The sequence below is a fragment of the Chroicocephalus ridibundus genome, chromosome 1 (genome assembly GCF_963924245.1).
Source record: "Chroicocephalus ridibundus chromosome 1, bChrRid1.1, whole genome shotgun sequence".
NCBI lineage: Eukaryota > Metazoa > Chordata > Aves > Charadriiformes > Laridae > Chroicocephalus > Chroicocephalus ridibundus.
In genome coordinates, this window is record NC_086284.1 from 177,588,607 (window position 1) to 177,608,088 (window position 19,482).

Consider the following 19,482-nt stretch of genomic DNA (forward strand, 5'->3'; position numbering starts at 1 on the left):
GACTATCCTAACTTCTCAGATTCAAACCTTTTAGTTAAATGCCTTAATTGGCTTCTGGTTCTTTACATGTTCACTTGACGACATTGCCCCCAAGAATACTGGCCCTCCACTTGAACACACTGTTCTGGCAGCCTAATTTAATATCAGCCTATATGGCTATTCAGAAACTGCCGAATCTCAGCTTCCTTTCTAGAAATTGCTTTTATATTTTTTGGTATCCCCTTGACAGATACTGTTAAGGCATCATTCAGCTTTAAACCAATGCTTGTATTAAAAATAGAGTAAATTTTACATCTGTATTATTATACTTTGCTTTAAAGCAAATTTACTATTTTTTCTTAAAATCCAAAGAAGCTCAAATGTAGATAGGCCACTGCGTGTAGCAGCAAAAAGCTCTGTGTTTCTAAAAATGGTTTAACTTGTTTTCACATCTCAAGGATTCAGGTTGGCTGTTATCTTGGCAGAACCCAGTTTGCTCTTAAAACTAAGGAAGGGTTGGAACCCATGTTCCAAACACAGAGATGTGTGCTTAGAGAAAGGTCATCATGCAGCGGGAAACAGGGTCAAATTTACCTAAGAACCAAGATCCACAGCGCCCTTATTGATGCTCAGTCTCCAATTAATTGAAGAAAGATAGCTTATCTGAAAGCGGTAGATTCCCAGTGGAAATGCAAGATGGTAGGGAGGTGGAGGAGGGCACACCGTAGACTCAGCTTTCCGTACTATAGCTGTGTCTGTGCCAGGGTGCCCTGCCCAGCACAGCTCTGTTGAGGTTGGGTTTGTGGAGTGCAGGCAGGGCTCCAGCTGATGCCGCATCCTGCTGCTTCTGGGCTTGGGAGAGTAAGCCTCACCCCACTCCATCACCCAGCGTCTTGGGTAAGAAGCTTAGAGATCGCATTCTCATCAGGGCTGTGCCCTCCTCAAACAGTGTCTGCCGTAACGGTTATAACATGAATACCAATCAGAAAATATTCCGTTTTAAAAACTGATTTGCATGAAGGCTCTCCAAGCAGCTGTCAGTAGCTCCTAGGTTGGGCTAGAACCACATAACATCCTGCTCATATACTAACTCTCAGATGTTTTCTGTTATTAAAATGCCAGTCATCTTATATCACTAGAGCATCTTTAGCATAACTGTTTTGCATTGGCATCCATATGTTTCTGGTGTTTGTTCTGCATATCCCCTTCTCTCTGATTCCACCATGATTTCAGTCTTCTACCATTTTTGTTTTTCAATAATTCATAGCTTGAGTTTGAAAGTCAGTCTGCCTGTCGTTTAAAGCAGATCTTTCTCTTTCAAATCAGAAGAAGAAATGACAGAATCAGTGAAATGTAGCTGGGACTGAAGTAATTGGATATATATTTACAGAAATCAGATGCTCTCTTTTTCACACGCAAAATTTGCAAGCCGGTTTAATAATGACTGTCCTGCAAAATATGCATACTATCATTGCAGAAAACAAGTTGTTTTGAAAACAAGTTATGTTGAATGATGCAACATGACATGAGTCATGCAGTTTAAACTACATTCCAAATTAAAATTAATATACTACATTTAATTTATTTGTTATATTTCAAATGCATTCGTATTGTAATTTACCCATAGTAGAACAGCAAATAGAAATAAAAAATTTACTTCAGTCAACTCAATTTCTCTTGACATTGAGTGCTGTTCCTAGCACCACTCTGAGCCTCAGTATTTAATGAAGATTTCAGATTTATTTTTTTACTTGGTTTACATTTGTGACTGGTTTAAAAACATTATGCAGTAAAGCTTGAAGAAACCAGCACCCAAGTGTCAAATAACTCAGGAGCAAGTATGATCCAGAAATTAATGTATTTTTTTTAAATTTCATTTTCAAGCCAGTCTTTTGGGATTTAGGGTTTGATATGTTTTGTTTGAATAGTTGCAGTTGGCAATACTGAAGATCCTCAAATCCTCTGCAATCCAGTCACAGTGCCAATACACAGGAATTTACATTTGCTGAGCTATTAACAAATCATTATTAGAAACGAAAGAAAAGCTGAACAAAAAAATCATTTGACCTTACATGACCTCTCCAAAGACAAAAAAATAACTTTTCCCTGCTCTCATATTCATCATTTTAAGGTAAATACTGAACAGCCAGTATTCTAAGATCCTTAGTAAAAGCTACAGCAGCTTCTAAACAAAAGAGAGGACTAGTAGAAAGTAGTAGCAATAGTAGCATCTTCCTTGAACAGTCAGAAAACTGTTTCATTCTTCCCAAAATACTATCCTGTACAGGTAAAACCAATAGTACGGAACGGGTACCTCAGATTGAATCCCGCTCTAAACGCAAATCAGAGGATTTCGTCTGATAATCATCAAGATGACTATGTATATTCTGGAAATTTCCCAGGAGGCCTTCCCAAGGGACACCTTATCCTCTGCCGTAGCATCATCATCTCACTAACATTTTTATGTTTGTGTGAACTGCTTTCATGTAAAATTTTCTTCTATACCTTTCCTGTTACATCTCAGTAAATGTGTCTGCTTTCTGGTGGTTTAGAACTCCAGAGCTTTTCCTGGTTTAAGGTTTTCTTCACCAGTTCAATGACCTATTCTTATGCCTCTTTACTATTTGGGTTGTTATCATTTTAATTTGGTCTAGAATTCATACAGTCCTAAGGAGTTTGCACAGAATCTGTAAAAAACAATCGACCAAGACCATGGGTGTTTTCATATTCTTGGGTTTTCACATATCCATAATGGTTCTTAACCTCTTGGCCTTTGTGATTCCTATGCAATTGTTTCCGTTTGATACTAGTTATCTGTGAGTTTAACTGGGCCCTGCCCATCTCCTAGTGATAGAAGAATCCCTCACACTTGTTCTACGATGGTCGTTTAGGTCATGTCACTACTCGCAGCTGAAGTGGGACGTGGCTCCGGTCCTGCAGACTTTACAAGAAGCCAGTTTGACACCAAACCCATGAGATCTCAGAGCTGTAAGACAGGCAAGATTAGACATTTACACTATTTTGTATCTGAATAAAGTGGGAGAGATGAAAAAAGGTGTAGTATCTTTCAGTATTGTCTCCCGTCGTTCTTACCAAATTATATTACCTCATGTTTAACAAATTTAACCTCTTTAGCTCAGAGACTACTGGAATGCACATTTCTTCTCTCAAACCAGGTGGTTTGCTCAAGAGAGTAAATCTGTTATTCTGAGGAAAACAAACACATCAGCACATCTGCTCAAAGGAATAAAGCAGGAGGTTTGTCTCCTTGATGAATGAATTTGAAACTTACGGACAAAACAATGTCAGTGCAATAAAAAAGAATCCTGCTCTGCCTGAGGGCAATATAGAAAACAACAGGGTGCTTATATAAATAAACTTTACTTCAGAAAGCGTAAAAGGAAAAAGGTGACGAAAAAGACAGAAGAGAAAGCTTTGCTGGCTACAATAGGCATGAAGGATCTTGATCCTAAACTGGGCTCTGAAGGTTTTCCAGCTATAAATGCCGCTGTCTGGATTCAAAACTGCCTTTGGTAACTCAGTGAGCAGCTCATTCTCTGATTTGGTGCTCACTGGTGAGCACAAAGTCTATTGGCCTTGTGACTGTAAGCAGGACAGACATCCAACCAGGAATGCTTTGGAGATATTTTTAAAAGGGAAGACAAGTTTTTGTTTCCCTTCCAAATAGGACTTTATTTTGGCTTACCTACCTTTTTCTCTGATCCCCTGCCATTCTCTTCTTTTACCCTTCCCATTTATCTTCTTTTAAATGATCTTTCTTTAGTGTAGCTCCCCAAAATATTCTTGATTCATTGGTGTTGGCAGAAAATGCCGATCTGTTTTAAATCAAATTCTATAGGAAATATTTGTTTCAATGAAACTACAGCTGAAAGCAATTATGGGCTCCAATTTGGAATCCCTGTAACAAAATTAAAATTAAAAAATCCCGAGAGCTCTTCTAGCTACTAGGTTTTAAGTCAGTGGGGCTCACTTGGGAATGGAGGCTGCAAGTTCAAGTCCCTCTCCCATCCAATTTGGAACGGGAATTGGAACTGAAAATTGAATCTGGGTCATCTGCGTTTCAGGCAAGTGTCCTGCTCAGCAAGCCAAGAAGTCAGCGTCCCTTATCCAACAAACATTTTTTATTTAAACAGATCTTGCATGGGAGGGATTCAGCTTTGTCCATGCTACGCAGAGGAGAGGCTTGTACCCGCCCCCCCCATGCTCCTCTGCCTGTCCCAAGCCTTGTGGCAGTTCCAGGAACAGACTCTGAGTTTCAATAGACCCATTACTTTCTAGTAAGTGAATAACATCAAAAGCCTTGCTAAACAGGATTTTTATACTCCAGCTGGCACTTCTGTGAAGCTCTGGGCCGTCACTCACCCTGGCACTGCAGAGATGTTCTGTCTGGTCCCAGAGATGGAGCCAAGAAACATGGAGAGGGAACTGGGGAGATGCAGGCTCCCCACTCCCCCTTGATGCCTACCCTAATCACAGCCCTACCCTCCACTCCCAGGTCCGAGGCTGGAAAATAGAGGAGGGACTATCCCCCAGGCAACAGGGGCAGCAGAACTTGCCAGAAGCAGTTTTTCTTTTCTTAAGGGGAAAGGTTGGTAAATGGAAATTTAGAAGTTCGTCATCTATTTGAAATATTGAACTCTTGTGTTTACTTCATTCGCTCCCTTGATTTACAAGTGTGAGCTATTTTCATCCAACCTAAAATAAAAAGCACAGGCAAACTGGCACGTGTGGTAACCAGCGTCTTCCTATCTCATATAGGCCTATTATGAAGGCCTATTTTAACTTTTCTTTTTCTCCCAAAAGACATGTTAAACTCAGTTTTTAAGGGCTTTACGGTATAATCAAACCAGCTCAGCACAGCAGGCATTCGCATCTTTTTCTCATATTATTATGAAGTCTGCTTTCAAGTGTGTTTGTACCGCATTGCATTTTGGGAATTCTGGAGATTATAAATAAAAGCGTCTTCTTTTCTTGAAAGAACATCCTGGCAGGTTCTTTCAACAAAAGCTTCTCTGCACAACATTAGAGAATGCAGTGTAAAGTTCACTGTTATAGGAAAAATGTTCCTCCGGCTTATCAAAGAATTATTTTAGGCACATTAGTTTAAGATATACCTTTAAAAGGTTGACCGTTTAAAAAGCACAACAAAACCCTTTGTCTTCTCGATATATATGTTTGCCTTGCCACTTCCAGGCTATAACTTCATCATTTTATTGCTTGTTTGCTTATTACATGTATTTTCTAAAAGCAGAGAGCAACCTGCAAATGCCATTTGTTCACGTATGGGCACGACCTTATCACGAAGTGCCAGATGGATATAGGCAGGTAGCGAGAGAGCTAGGTGAAAAGTAGAGATTTTTCATTTGCACTTTCTGACAAGTCTTTCTGGGAGATGGAAGAGATTTGCTTAGTCCTTCTTCAGTGAAGGTTGAATTCATACTCTCAAATAAGTCCAATGGGAAACTCATATAAGTCTGCCAGCTTTGTCTGTTGTGTGAAACGACAGATTTGTATGCAAATAAGACCATTCCGGTTTCAGAGAAAATACTGGTGATTCGAGTCATTTAGTTTAAAGGAGAAGTTTTCAGCTAACCTGAGCGATTATACAATGCTTCGTGGAGGGTTGGTTATGTAGCACTCAGAAACCTGGAGAGTTCCAGAAAAAGGTCCACCCAAATGTAAGAGAATGACATATTCAAAATGTCAGCTAACGGGTTATACAAGCCACTTTTATCTCAGGTTTTTAAAGGTATGACAGGTATCTTCTCTCCCACATTCTCACATCAGAATGAAGAAGATCAGAAGAGAAAATGGCAATTAATCATAATTGCTGCTGAAATGAAAAGATGATGACCAATGGCCTTCTTCCTTGATGAGAGCAATAACATTTTCCATGGATAAAATGCATACTTTCAGGAATGTGGCTCACAAATAGAAAATCAATAAGGAGAAAGTTCAAATTCTGCTGACCAAAATAAGACCTTAATAGGCAGATCTGTGATCTATTGAGCTTTACAATACTTTGCAGTTTCAATCTGGCGTAGAAGTAGCCCAGCTGGAATTGAGACTTACTATGCACACCCACTGTGTAGTTTCACCAACTAACAAGAGAAAATGAGTTTTTTGAAAAATAGGGGAAATGGTAGTTTATAAAAAGAACGCTTCTTTCTCTAAAGAAATGGGCTCCCAATTATTTTCAGAGCTGATTTCAGCAGTAAATTCAACACATCACACGCATCAGCAGGGAAGAAAAAGCATGGCCATGCCTGTTGGTACACAAATGGTTATAAAGAACCTCTTCTTAAAGAGTTTGACCCACAGGATCAAAATGTAAGATAGTTTTTAGATCAGCCACTTCTTAATTCAGTAAATATTTGTCTTTACTCCTGCCATATAAATGCATGTTCATGTTTTAGTGCTTGCCAAATGCCATTAAATTAAATTAAAAATATATAGGCCGTTATTTTTCAGAATCAGTGACTTCACAGAACATTACAACAGGAACTCAAAGAACCCATTGAGTTCCATTTTAATTTCATAATATTCTGGTTAATAATGTCTATTAAAACATCCATTAAAAGACCATCATGCTAATTTAACTGGGAACATATAATAGATGCCGTTGGAATGCTTCCATTAAATTAATGCTAGAGACTTAATGTCTTAAATAGATGTTGTTATTAACAATATCTTAAAGAGATGCTGTTATTAAAAAGAGTAATGCAACATTAATTAAAAGCAAGCTAGGACAAAAACTCCTTACCTAATAGACACCAAAATATTAACAGTAAAAAACCCATCTTTTTCTTTGATTCACTTGTCTTATACATTCTACCATTATTTTCCCTTTAGTGTAATGACCTCAACTGTGCTCTGTAATCACATGAAATGCCAAATGGATATAAAATATATGCTACCACAGTGGTAGAATACTGCTTAGTTTTTTTCTTATTTTTATTTTTAAATTATTAAGTGCAGAGTTTCAAAGAAACAAAAAAGTCTTTGTGTCCAAGTTTTATTTGATGCTAACTTCTGAGTATTTGTTGACCTAAATGTATAATTTTCAAGAATTTTTTTTTTTTAAATTCAGTCTAATTCATAAAGCTTATAAGGCCATAAAGCTTCTGAAAGGCAAGAAATGGCAGTATTTGACTGATGATGTTTGACTGCCGTGAGACAGAAACATACATGCGGGTCTCAACACACATGCTGATGATGGAGCTGAAGCAAGTGCATAATAATATGAATGCCAACAGCCATGGTTTATGAAAAATGCCACACTACAACATCTTAAAGATAATATCCAGGTTAATATGGCTTTTCCTCACCTTCAACTGCAAGCTAAAGTACTCTCTTAACCAGGGTCGGCATACTAGATAACTTTGGATTTTAGCTGGAAAGCCATTGCTTTCCTCTAACTTAGAAATGGAAAAAAACAGAGCAGAAATAAATACATGAGAAAGAAAATATCATGAAGATAATGCTCATAGTCACATCTCCGATAGGGAACAAGATTTACATCGCTTTGTAGACTCATATTTCCTGACATTTGTCCTAGCATATTATGATCAAAGAACTAAAGCAGCGGCTGGGAAACACTGCAGGAAGGATTAAATTAAATGATTATGTAAACTTCCAAAGGAAGACAGCTTCCACTTGCATCCTGGCTGCTAGAAACCTTTTAGAGTTTATTTAGAGACTGACTCTTTTTCAATATAGCAGGCTCTTGTTTAGGGATCCCCTGATGATTTTAGCTTGTTTTATTGGGCATGCGTTGCCCTACAGTTACCCTCTCCTTGAACAGAACCGGTTGCCAGACCGGCAGCTGCTGCATGTAACCTGTTCACCAGTGCCAGCCAGCAAGAGATCACGACCAAACTGCAAAGAAGGATAATATCATACACAACCCCCTGAAGTAATATCAGGTTGGTACGTGATGAAAAATCTCAGAGACAACACTGAGGGGAAACTCTGTACCGAATCCCCGTATTTCTAATGAAGAATTATTCCAAGAAAGTAAGTGAGCTTTGCATTTAAAAGTGAAAAAATAAAAATGACTCCCCTGGTCTAACCCCAGTTGCTTAATATATTTCTGGCAGGGAATTCAATTCAGTGAAAGCTAAGCGAATTGAACACTGAAAGGATTTTTAAAACAGATTGGACAGGTTTATAGCCTATGTAAAACAAAAATAATCAAATCTTATTCATGTGCTAAACTGATTACCTTCAGCTCCAGTACTGCACGACAGGCACGGTCATAAGGGAAGGGGAGGAGGACAGCAAAGGTAGATGGGTCACAGTTAGCTCAACACTGGCTGGGATTTTTTCCTGATGCAAAGAACAGGGAGAGAGCAGGGTTGATGCTCACATTAATAGACCTTTCCTTCAAGCAGCAGATTATCTGATGTTTGATAAAGGTTTTTTTTGAACTTTCCATTTCCATTTTCATTTTGCTTTGGAGAATTAGTTACAACCCCATTGCCAAAAATGCATGGGGATTATATATGATACTATTTGGCAGCTATCGACTACCAATCTCTCTAAAGAAGTCTTTGGTTTTTAAGTTACAGGTTCTCTCTTATGTTCACTCTCCTCAGAGAAAAAGATACCTTTTTAACTCATCCCTATCTCCTACAATCCGAATTACCCAAATCCTTAACGTCTTGGGGGATCAACTGTGCAGAGAGTGCAAAGGGAATACGAAATGTTATCTTGCTGGTTTCATACTTTACACCTGTTTTGAACAGCTACACCAAGGAAAGCAGTGAAGAATCAGACTTCAGTAGCCTTTTACATGAAGTTTACAGAGACTGTTTTTCACTAGGGAAAAAAAATTGGTTTGATTTCCATAAAATTAACTCATACTATTAACTATTAATTCATAATTTACCTATGCATCCTGGATTAGAGAGGAAAGAGTAGGTAGATTATGTTTTAATGAGTACCAGCTAGTAATGTTAAACGTCACTGAAGAGTTAAAAGAATGTTTTAAATTCATCTCACTGAGATTCTCTGAGATGACTGTCTGAGGAGCTCATTTTATTTTTAATTTAAACTGACCTCTGAGGAAATATTTGGTGTTTTCTTACTGCTTGTTTACCACATGTATTCATGGCTTTAGAAACAAACTCTTGGGTGCATGTATATGAACTAAGGTTAATTGAAATTTTGTAGATTTGTGATACTCTCATAAAAGTTTGCAAACACAAATGTGGTATGAAGTTCTTGTCAATATTTTAAATCACCACTTTGAACTATTTGTCCATTTATAACTAACAGGGTGCTTCTATCAAATTAAGAATGTCAATTTTCTTTTAGAAGATTTTATCCAGCCAAGTCACAAATAATAATAAAAAATAAATTAATGAATTTTAAATAAATTTATGGCTCTCATAAAGAGGGGGAAGATTGTATTTTGGGTGTGGAAAAGCTGAAATAGTTATAAAGCTCTTAAAATGCTCATTTTCAGCTTTGAAATAAAAAGCTTCAGCAAATGGCCTGGAAAATAGAGGAGTTCCTACATCTGACGGCTGAGTCATTCCTCTTATTTCATGGTTCCCCTCAACCTTTAAGCACGCTGCTAAGCTACCTGTGAGCCAATGATTTGCAATGCCAAACCTTTCAGAACAAAAATGATTGCTTATTAAAGATTCCTTAATTTTGTTGGTCAAACTGCCCATGAATCAAAAGGAGGTGTTTTGAGAGCTGGCACTGGTAAGCAGCAAGGCTGTCATAGAAAAACTGTCTGTGGAAAATACTTTTGGTTTGGATGATAAAGACTCGATTCATTTTGTATTCATAGATGAAAAAAAATGCATAGAAAGGTAAAGAAAATTTCATTAAAAATATTTATTCCTTTTCAAGAGGACAAACTTGGATAAACTGATAAACTGAAGAAATCACTTCGTATTAACAATCAGGTTGAGGACACCAGGACTCACACGTGAAGGGAGATTTAAATTCCTTCCAGTCAATGGATGTAGAGCTGTCTAGAATTTATATTCCAAACAACACAGGGGTTAAAAAACCTGCAGGCTACAGACCTCCTGGCTGGCTGACTACTTTGCAAAGGGCACTTCATAACAAGCAGAAAGCATATTCAGAAAAGGACCGATTAGGAAAGAAATACTTATTTAAGAGGTTAAAAAGTGCAGGGATGAGAAAGGATTTGAGAAATACATTAAAATAATAAAAGGTTCTCCAGTAATACCAGTAAAAAGACAACAGAAATAACTGGGGTTCCATACAGTAGGAAGAAAATAAGAGCTTTGGCATGATGCCTTTGGTAGCACAAAGAATTTTTTACTTTTCAAAATAGGACTGTGATATAAACTATCAGGGCAAAGTGCAAAGCTGGAGGGTAATGCAAAGAAAATGGGTATAGATGCTTTCCCCCAATTTTGATAGAAATGCCATACGGGATTACAAATTTGAAAGTGTGTATTTTTAACAAATCTTTTCAGTAAGAAGTGTTACTATATGGTTAGAGAACAGAAAAAAAGTAGTACTGATATTTTCAATAGAGGATAAATGTGATTCAGGCAAGTGCACACTTGCTATTTTGTCTGCAAAAATGAAATGGTGAAGGAAAGCTCATTTGAGACATTAGGGGTAAGAGAAAATTGGTGAAATATAACAAGAAATGGCCAAAAGTAGATTTTGCAAGAATAGTCTGATAATGCATTTTCTAGACAAAGTCAACATAGTAGATCTTAACTCTATTAATATGTGAAGCGCTGGATAACTGAGTCAAATGTAAAGTTGTCAGTGAAGTTGGAGACGCCAGCCGTCGAAAGATAAACTAAAAGTTAATAAAAAGACCTGTCCAAGGCAGACAAACATGAGTAGTGGTGAAGAACAGCAGCAGACTGGAGGAAGTTTATTAGCAGTATTTCCAAGGGTCTTGTTTTCTCTGATGACTTCGTTAATGAGTGGCATCAGCAGTAGGTTAAAATTTTCTGGTGATAAAAAAGCCAAACAGACAAGGAACAAACTGGCAAGTTTATTAAACTAAAACAGCCTTCCCAGGAAGAGGGAGCTCTATGGACTGGATAAAATGATTGCTAGAACGGCGGTGTTTGTATCTAATGACAAAGAAGTCCCTTTCAGGTATCTTTGCATTCACCAGGATGCTTCAGAACCAGAAGCCCATCTTCAACCTTTTATTTTAATTTGCATTTCACAAACCACATGCTAAACTGGCATGGATCTTACTTCCCGTTTGGATGCATAAGTAGTTTACATGTTCTTTGAACAGTCTGCCCACAGTATACAGATGCTCTGGAGTCAGAAAGATAGTGCTTATGAATCTGACTGGATCCACTTGCCAGCTTTATACTGCCAATAAAGCCCGTAACATATGCACTGGGACCCAACACTCATACCAGATCAGACTGAACAAGAAAAAGATTGGTTAGATATTTTGGCGAGGCAACAAGGGCATTGATGAAGCATATGCCAACAGTACTTAATCTTTAACACTTGCTATGGAATTCTTAGGCTAGGTATAAATGTACTCCCTGTTTTTACTTCCACATTGCCAAACTTCACATGTTATAACTATTTTACTAATAGAACCCTCCTCTTTAGGTCTCCTAGATGCTAAACTGTTCAGCCGGAAAAGGCCACTTTAATTAGCACACCTATGAGATCTCTTTTTGACAGCTTCAGACTGTCTGCACAGAAAGTTTCAACTGTTTCAGGTGAGATATGAGCTCAGCTGCTCATCAAGAAAGTAAGAAGGGATCTTGCATATGTCATCGGGATCTTCTAGCTGGTGCCCCCTGTCTTGGGAGCAGAACAAAGAGTTGGTGGGGTCCATGTCGAGTTCACAATGTACCAACTAGCAGAAACGAATGAAACCTGAGATTCTGCAAACAAAAAGGTTAGTGTAGGTTCGTCCCTGCTTGTTTTTTATTCCAGATTGAGAGCTAGATTATAACTGAACTCAGGTGTGTGTAAAATTACATATAAAAATGGTTTTTTTAAGTGTGTTGGTGTTTTTAACTTGAGTTGGCTGCACTTCAGGCAATCATAGCACAATCGTTCTGTTCTGCTGGAGGCGTATTTAGTGGTGTGACCACTCTTCTTGTGGTAGCACTTCAGTGAAAACGTAGCTTAAAAGTCTATGTTTGCTGCAGAATTAACTTCGGTGTTAGGAATTCACATGTTATGAACTAAGTCGTTTCTGCCCTACTAGTGGGCAGTGCATTTAACTGACATGGTGCCTCTCCTAGGTTATAAGTTTAAAACGAAGCCTTCAGAAACCTCGATGGAAAGGCTGCCTTGCTGCTGCCTGTGGCACAGATTCTGCTACTTACTGTAGCTTTTAAACTGTTTCACTGTTCTTTCTCTCCTTGATTATATATTCATACATAAAAGTAAGTGTGGAATAAGTGACTGCTTTATAAATGCGGTGTCCCAGAATGTAGAGCTGCTATCTGCAGAGAACATTTATTCATTGAGGGCCTGCAAGGCCACTGTGTGAGCGGTAATGTAATCTGATGATGACTGCACGTAACTGAGGGCAGCCATGCCACCAAGGCTTACAGCTGCTGACCTTGGGAATGCTGTGTTTACAGCAAGTCACAGAAAGGCACCAGAACCAAGAACAGGTGGCCCTGAGTTGTGCGAACAGCCTACAGGGTTTTAAACAGTTCTGATTTATTCAGTGTGACAGTCCCTGTATAATAAGGTTGGGCTTGGAGATTGCAAATATGAAGTTTCCACAATTTTTCTGTGAATATGATAAGGAAAATGGGTTATAGCTTTTCATGTAAGTGATTGACATTCGCTCCATCATCACTTTTAAGGTTCTGAACAGCACTGCTCGTGCACACATCTTGTTTCCCCTGCGATTACATGATCTCTCAGCCAACAGTGCTCAGGCAGAGCTTCCCATCTCTCGAACCCCTGTCAGTCCTTCTTTATAATTTGCTAACATTTACTGTGGTGGTCATGTTCCTGATAATCTCAGACTAATAAGTACTACTGAAATGACTTTTTGAATTTTCTAGTTTTTCTGTTATACATATTTTGTTTTCTTTTTTTTTCTGGATTTTGTCAGACTTAGATCCTGATCCTTCAGTCAGACCAATGAATTCAGTGGAACTGTAGAACAGGCACATGTGTCTACCCACACAAATCAAAATCTTTACCTGCTTAGCTCTCCTGAGCAAAAATCTTTCAAGCTTACGTTTGTCACACTACCACAGAAGTAAATCACACATCTGACTACAATATCCTTTTCTCTGGTCTTACACAAGTTTGTTCTTGTCTCAGCAAAGCTGCCTGGTGTGGTAGTCAAATATTTAACAGCTACAGATTGCACTTTGGGTTAGTTAATGTCTTTACACACTCAGTTGTATTCTGGGTATAATGTAATAAAAGACCTGGCTGAATATAAGTAGCAGCCTAACTCCTTCCATTTATTACAACTATTGTATTAGAAGTTGGGAAGTAAAAATACAAAATGTGTATATACAAAACTTTGACAACTCTGCAAAAGCATGTCCCTGTGAAGCTGTTTTCTGCTAGATGTTTCTTTCAGAGAAACTCACCTCTGCCAACTTGTTGACGAGGATGTGACACAACCATACTGGCACAGGCACTTCCGTCTCCTGCACTAAAAAGGCTCTATCAGAGCCCCTGAGCGCAGTCCTCAGTCCAGTCATGAAGATGTCTGACCTTTGCTTTCATCAGTAGGTAAAGAAATTCTTGGTAGAACAAAAATTCTCTCCACTTCTTCACATTTTGCTCGTACCTTCATGCCAAAGGGTTGAGTCAGAATTTCCTTTTGAGGACATCCTTCACATTTCCAGTCCTGGGCCTTTCTGGATGGGACATTCTCATGGCCTCCCTAAATTCTCTGCTGTCTGTTTCCCAGAGGGTTTGTGGGTCTCTCTGACGCACAGCAGAAGATACCTATAATAACCACCTTCACTTAGAATGACGCTGCTTTTCCCCACAGTTTTAGCTGCAGGCTGTATTCTATACTGGCCTTTTATCAGCCTCCCAGTCAACGGCCAGCTGCAGGACCCTGGGCACATAAGAGCAAGACTTTCTTACTTTCTTGGTGAGCAGCTGAGTTTACACCTCACCTGGAACAGTCAGCTGAAACCGTCTCACTGTGCAAATGGAACCATCAAAAAGAGGTCTCACTGGTATGCAAAGTGTCCCCTTTCCAGATAAATTAGCAGGTACCCTTGGGAGTGCTTGTAATTATCAGTAGCTGATGCACTCACATATACTGATGGTCAGTAAGGCAAGCCAATGATTTTACAAAGGTGGGAAGATCATATTGGATCCTCTCTATCTCCTATTAAACCATAAGTATACAGTGAGCATTTGCTGACTTCTGTCATTTGTCAACATGATTTTATCTTAAAGAAGGCAGAAACTGAAGGAAACCCAATGATTTTCCTCGTGATATTTATTTTTCATTTTATACAAAGTCCCTGTTACATAGCCTTTTTTATGCAGTCTATTTTTTATTCACTAGCATCACTCTGTCACCACCTTTTAGAATCACATCAGTACTAGCAGCACCGTTAGTGTTCTTATTCAGCAAAACACATATGGTCCAAAGTTTCACATGTCCCTGCAGCAAGAATAGTTATAGAACGGTCTGGAAAAGAAATCTCATTTTTCTTGAAATTCTGTCTAACAATATTGTACTTTTGCTGTTATTGAGGTTACAATAATAATATGGAAAATGTGTTTTGGCTTTTATAGTTTTTTTTGTCTTGATAAAGTATCACTAGGAGCTCTCTGTGCCTGATAAAGTGTTGGAATCACATTTATGTTTCCTATAAGAAAGGTAGATGAAGCAGGCCGAAAAAAAATGATGCCACTTAAGAGCAAAGCAATCAGGTGCTCTAAAAAGATGACTTTTTTTATATTTAAAAAAGCCATGCACATCCCCACTGAAAAGGCTTGATAGAAAATGAGTAGAATTTGAGCTGCACCATTTGCTGCAGCAGTATTCTCTCCACCTACCCTCTTCCTTCATCTTCCTTTTCCATTGTATTTGAGTGGGTGGGGGAATAGGCAATGAAAGGCAGAAGAAAGGTGGATGCATCATTTTCCTCGGGAAATCAGTATCACTACTCTACAAATCAGGATGCTGTAGCTGTCTGGGCTCATTCTGCACATCCAACTAAACTGCAGTGCAAATTTTCTTCCTCCATTTGCTTATTTTAAGCTCCAGCTAATTACAACTGTTTAATAGCCTTACTAAGATCACCCTGCGGAAGCATTAGAATAAGAGTCTTTTTCTTAGAATCGTGACTGCCAGGTATGTTTAAGGTGAATGTGGAATCTCTAACGCCGTGTGTGTACCCATAATGCATACCCAAGCATATACATGTGTGTGTGTGTGTGTATACGCGTGAATGCATACCTAACTACCCAAGCTGACGGACATCTCACAAGGAAAACAATAAAGGGCACTTTTCCTGCCCTTGGGGTCAGGAACTTAAGGATGACAAAACCAAACATATTCGGCGTGAATATAAAAGCTCCCGGAGCACAAGGCAGCTTTATTCCAGTGCATTGATCCCCATCCCTTTGTGGAAGAAAAATTCTGACTTGTTTACAATATTGCCAAATTTCAATTAGCTCCCTTCACAACTGCTTTGTGCAGTTGATTTCTCTGAGCTACTGGTTATCTCTCCTTTTGCTATGGATTTATACAGTGCATAGCATAATGCATCACTGGTGCCCAACTATTTCTATAAGTGAACACTGAATAAGCTAAGGAACTGAGTAGTTTTTAACTGCTTTAAAGTAAATTAGGTAGCATTCATCATTGACGGAGTGTTTACTAAGTCCTTTGGGGAAGGGGTTTCTTTCTTCTCCTTTTTCTTTCCTTCAAATTTTCTCAACTCAGAGATTCATGAACTGCTTAGTGAGTTTCAACCTGCAGTTCATGAATCACTTAGATGCTGGCCTGATTAAATAATAACAAGACCATTTCCATAGAAATGGACTCATTATTATGTTACTTTCAAATTTTGTTTTAGATGGCAGTTATAGGAAAAAAACCCTCAAAAATACCTTTATTTTGGGATGGAGGTTTGGGCTTGGGAGGGAAGCAGTCCTCCTGCACTGTATAGCATTTCAGTGTAGGAAATCTCTTAATTGGAATTGGGATGCTAATTTGTAATATTTCTTGTCCAGGATAAATGTTGTTGGTTTGTTTGAGTGATGACCACCAGACCGAACTTCTGTTCCAACCTAAAATCCTGAATTTTACTTTGTATGGGTTTTGGATGTATCTCAGACCAAGACTGAATGCCCAATAACTGAAAAAGATAAAAAATATTTACAATTGAAATAAAATATATGGGTATTCCTAAATTAAAATGTTTCATTTTCAGTCCTTGTGCTGACCTAAAGAATTAATTTTGAGCTGCCGCAGCTCTGAACTACATTACCCAGGAGAGCACACTGCCACTATTTGTTGGCATTTGGTGGTCCTATTTTGCTTTTAGACTGGGTTTTCTGGCAGGTATGGATACTCGTCAGTTACTGAGATTGAAGAGGAACCGTAATTTATTAAATTGCATTGGTAAAAGAGTGACCGCAGTGATGTCAAACTCAAGTGACAGATTTTTAGTAGATTTTTAGTAGTCATGGATAAGTTGCATGAGAAGAATGAAGAAGTATTTTAGTTTAAGAGAAATTTTAGGAAAAATAACATTTCAATTAGCATATTGTGCAGCTTTCTCTCACCTGTGTACTTCCACTCTAATTCCATTGTCAAAAGCATTTTTTTTTTGTTGGAAACTATAATTATCAATTTCAATGCAATTCAATACATTTTTTTTTTTTCTACCTCAGTTCATAAAATTCTCGTGCATGTATAACTGAAATTAATTGCAGTTTTTTACTTGGCTATAAATGATTCAACATTTAACAACATTTTGCTGTATGTTCAAGTCTGTTTCCACAAGGGAAACCATTTTTTCCAGCACATTTGAAATAGAAATGAATAGGACAAAGCCAACCAGCTTTAGAATTTGAAGATCTGATTTGAAGATCTGATTTGAAGATTGAACATTATACAGTTATACACCATGTATACCTGTGCTGTTGAATCCCTTAGCATGCAATATTCTTCAGACAAAAATATTTGCATCTCACATCTTCTCAGGTTTCAGCCTTTGAGTAATTTATGGAGTCATGCAACTATAAAAAAGTTTAGGGTGGAAAGGACTTCTGCAGGCTGTCTCGTCCGACGTCCCACTCAAAGAAGGCCAACTTTAAAATTGAATTAGGTTAATCTGCCCCTTGTCCCAGCTGAGTTGAAACACCTCCAAGGTTGCAGATTCTATAGTCTCTCTGGGCAATATCTCTCAGTGTTTGATTGCTCTTACTGTGAAAAGTTTTTTCCTTACATCTAACCACAATTTCCCTTGCTGCAGTTCGTATCCATTCTTTCTCTGTAAGCAGTTGTAATGTCTTACCATAGCTGCCTTCTGCAGACTGGACAGACCCAGCCACTCCTTTTACATCTTGTGCTCCGGCCCCCTGACCATCTTGGTGGCCCTCCACTGACTGGACTGCTTTATCCTAGTGCATCTTTAGCTAGAAGTTCTCATTAGTTCATTACTTTGGCATTAATTTGTTATTTCACTAATTGCATGATGTCATAACTATCAATGACTGTAGAAGACCATGTCATAAGAAGCAGATTGTGAAAATGCATAAGTAACACTGGTTCACTGGAAGGGTTCTTCTCTTTTCTGGTTTACGTCACCCTTGGTGAACACAGAGTTGCACACACACACATGCTGATGCTAAAATTCTAGTGGCAGAAAGACCTTTCAAGCTGGCAGCCGGAGAGAGAACTCTCTTTTGGGGCCTCTCCTCAAGATTTCCATGTATTTAAGGAGGTAGCCACCTCCTGAGATCCATCAATTTATGAAGAAAAGTGACTGAGAAGCTTTATAATGTTTAATGTCATGTAACAAAGATATTATATAATATATTGTGCACTGCATACTCTGCTGTATATTCAATGTATGAGCTGGGCATCAGCTGTAAGCATTTATTTTTCATTAATTTGTAAACATAGCTTCTTTTAATGTTAATCAGCATCAGCAGCTGTGCTGTCAAAGTTAAATTTTCTCACATTTTTAGTATTAGTTATACAGCATTTTTCTGTCTCAAAAATTATCAGACAGACAATGCTTTCAAATGAATATGTCTTCTCAGTGTCAGGTAAAGTAATTTCTGTTCACAGTTCATAAGGGAAACTAGGTCCTTTACTATTAAATACCACAATAATGTAAAAATAACAATATGTAAAGATACTGCTGGTGTTTGCAGTGCCTTTGAGGAGTGAATATTCTTAATTGCCTTAGTCACTCTCAGTTCTTCGCCTTTTCTGGATACATTCTTCTGTCTTCAAGTTGTACATGTTCTCAATTCGGAGAAAACACATTTCCCTTTCCAGTTGCACTAAATCGTTCCCCTTAAACACCCTCCTCAACCTCTCAGTCTGTACCAGCAGTATAATACAGCAAAGCCTTATAAGGGATAAAGTACTGCTATTTTTATAGGATGCAAACTGGATTAAAATTCGCAGAGTCCTGCTATGACCTCTACTTATAAACTTCCAGGGTCTGCCAGAAGAAAATGGCTTGTTACTGTTTTATAAAGCTCTCACTTGTACGTAATGCACAGCAAATAAGAAATACTAATTCCCCCGTGAATGATGAACAAGAAGCAAAACCTTCCAAATGAAGCTACAGGAATGCTTTGCGTTCCCAGCTTTAACTTTAGTTCAATCTTAAGACAACACAAAAGAATAATCACTTTCAAGCTTTTGTGGTTAGCTTTTGCTAAATGCACGGGTTTCCTCAGGATGAATTTTACACTGGGAAGAAAGTGTAATCATCAATTACACACCTTAATGTTGCTTTGCAAAGGTTTGTTTGATTGTTTGACAAATTTCAGCTTGTTTTTACTCCAGTGGCAAATGAACCAAAACACGAGGTGGTCATCTCCACGCTGGCATTGCATCCAACCCTCTGGCTACCAGTTGGAGCTTGCTGGAATAACGAATTTTGCCTCTTGTGAATGTGGTCAGTTTGAGAGGAGCGGAGTATTTTGGGGGGAAGGCGGAGCTGTCTGTTGGTTGCTGCAGAAGAGACAGGCACAGCTGTAGTTCCATCTCATTTATAATCTCTCTAGCAAATGCAACCTCATTTATTTATAGCTCCTAGTGCAATAAAGTAAGTAATTTGAAAACAACAAATTATTGGTCTCAAAATGGCTGGCTGCTGATCATAAGCTTATCTCTTGGTGGTTTCTAACCAGAGCCCTCACTCATTTTTCAGTGAGAGCGTTATTAGCAATCAAAGATACCTCAGGATGTGAGGCAAGCTTGACTTTAACAAAGCGGCTCGCATTCAAACTACTTTATTGTTCCAGCAAGACTATTGAAGTGGGAACTCTGTAATTGAACTTAGAGGA

The 19,482-nt window shown here is 38.4% G+C and overlaps 1 long non-coding RNA gene across 6 annotated transcripts in view; it reads left to right on the forward strand.

Moving 5' to 3' along the window:
* The window catches only part of LOC134510066 (uncharacterized), a 37,818-nt gene that overhangs the window by 10,816 nt on the left and 7,520 nt on the right, over positions 1-19,482 (forward strand). The window contains exon 7 of one of the 6 annotated variants that reach the window (XR_010069497.1): positions 2,871-3,039. The exons of the other annotated variants lie outside the window; for them this stretch is intronic. This is a non-coding gene — a long non-coding RNA (uncharacterized LOC134510066). Of the gene's footprint in view, positions 1-2,870; positions 3,040-19,482 lie in introns of those variants that run through there. 6 annotated transcript variants of the gene reach the window in all.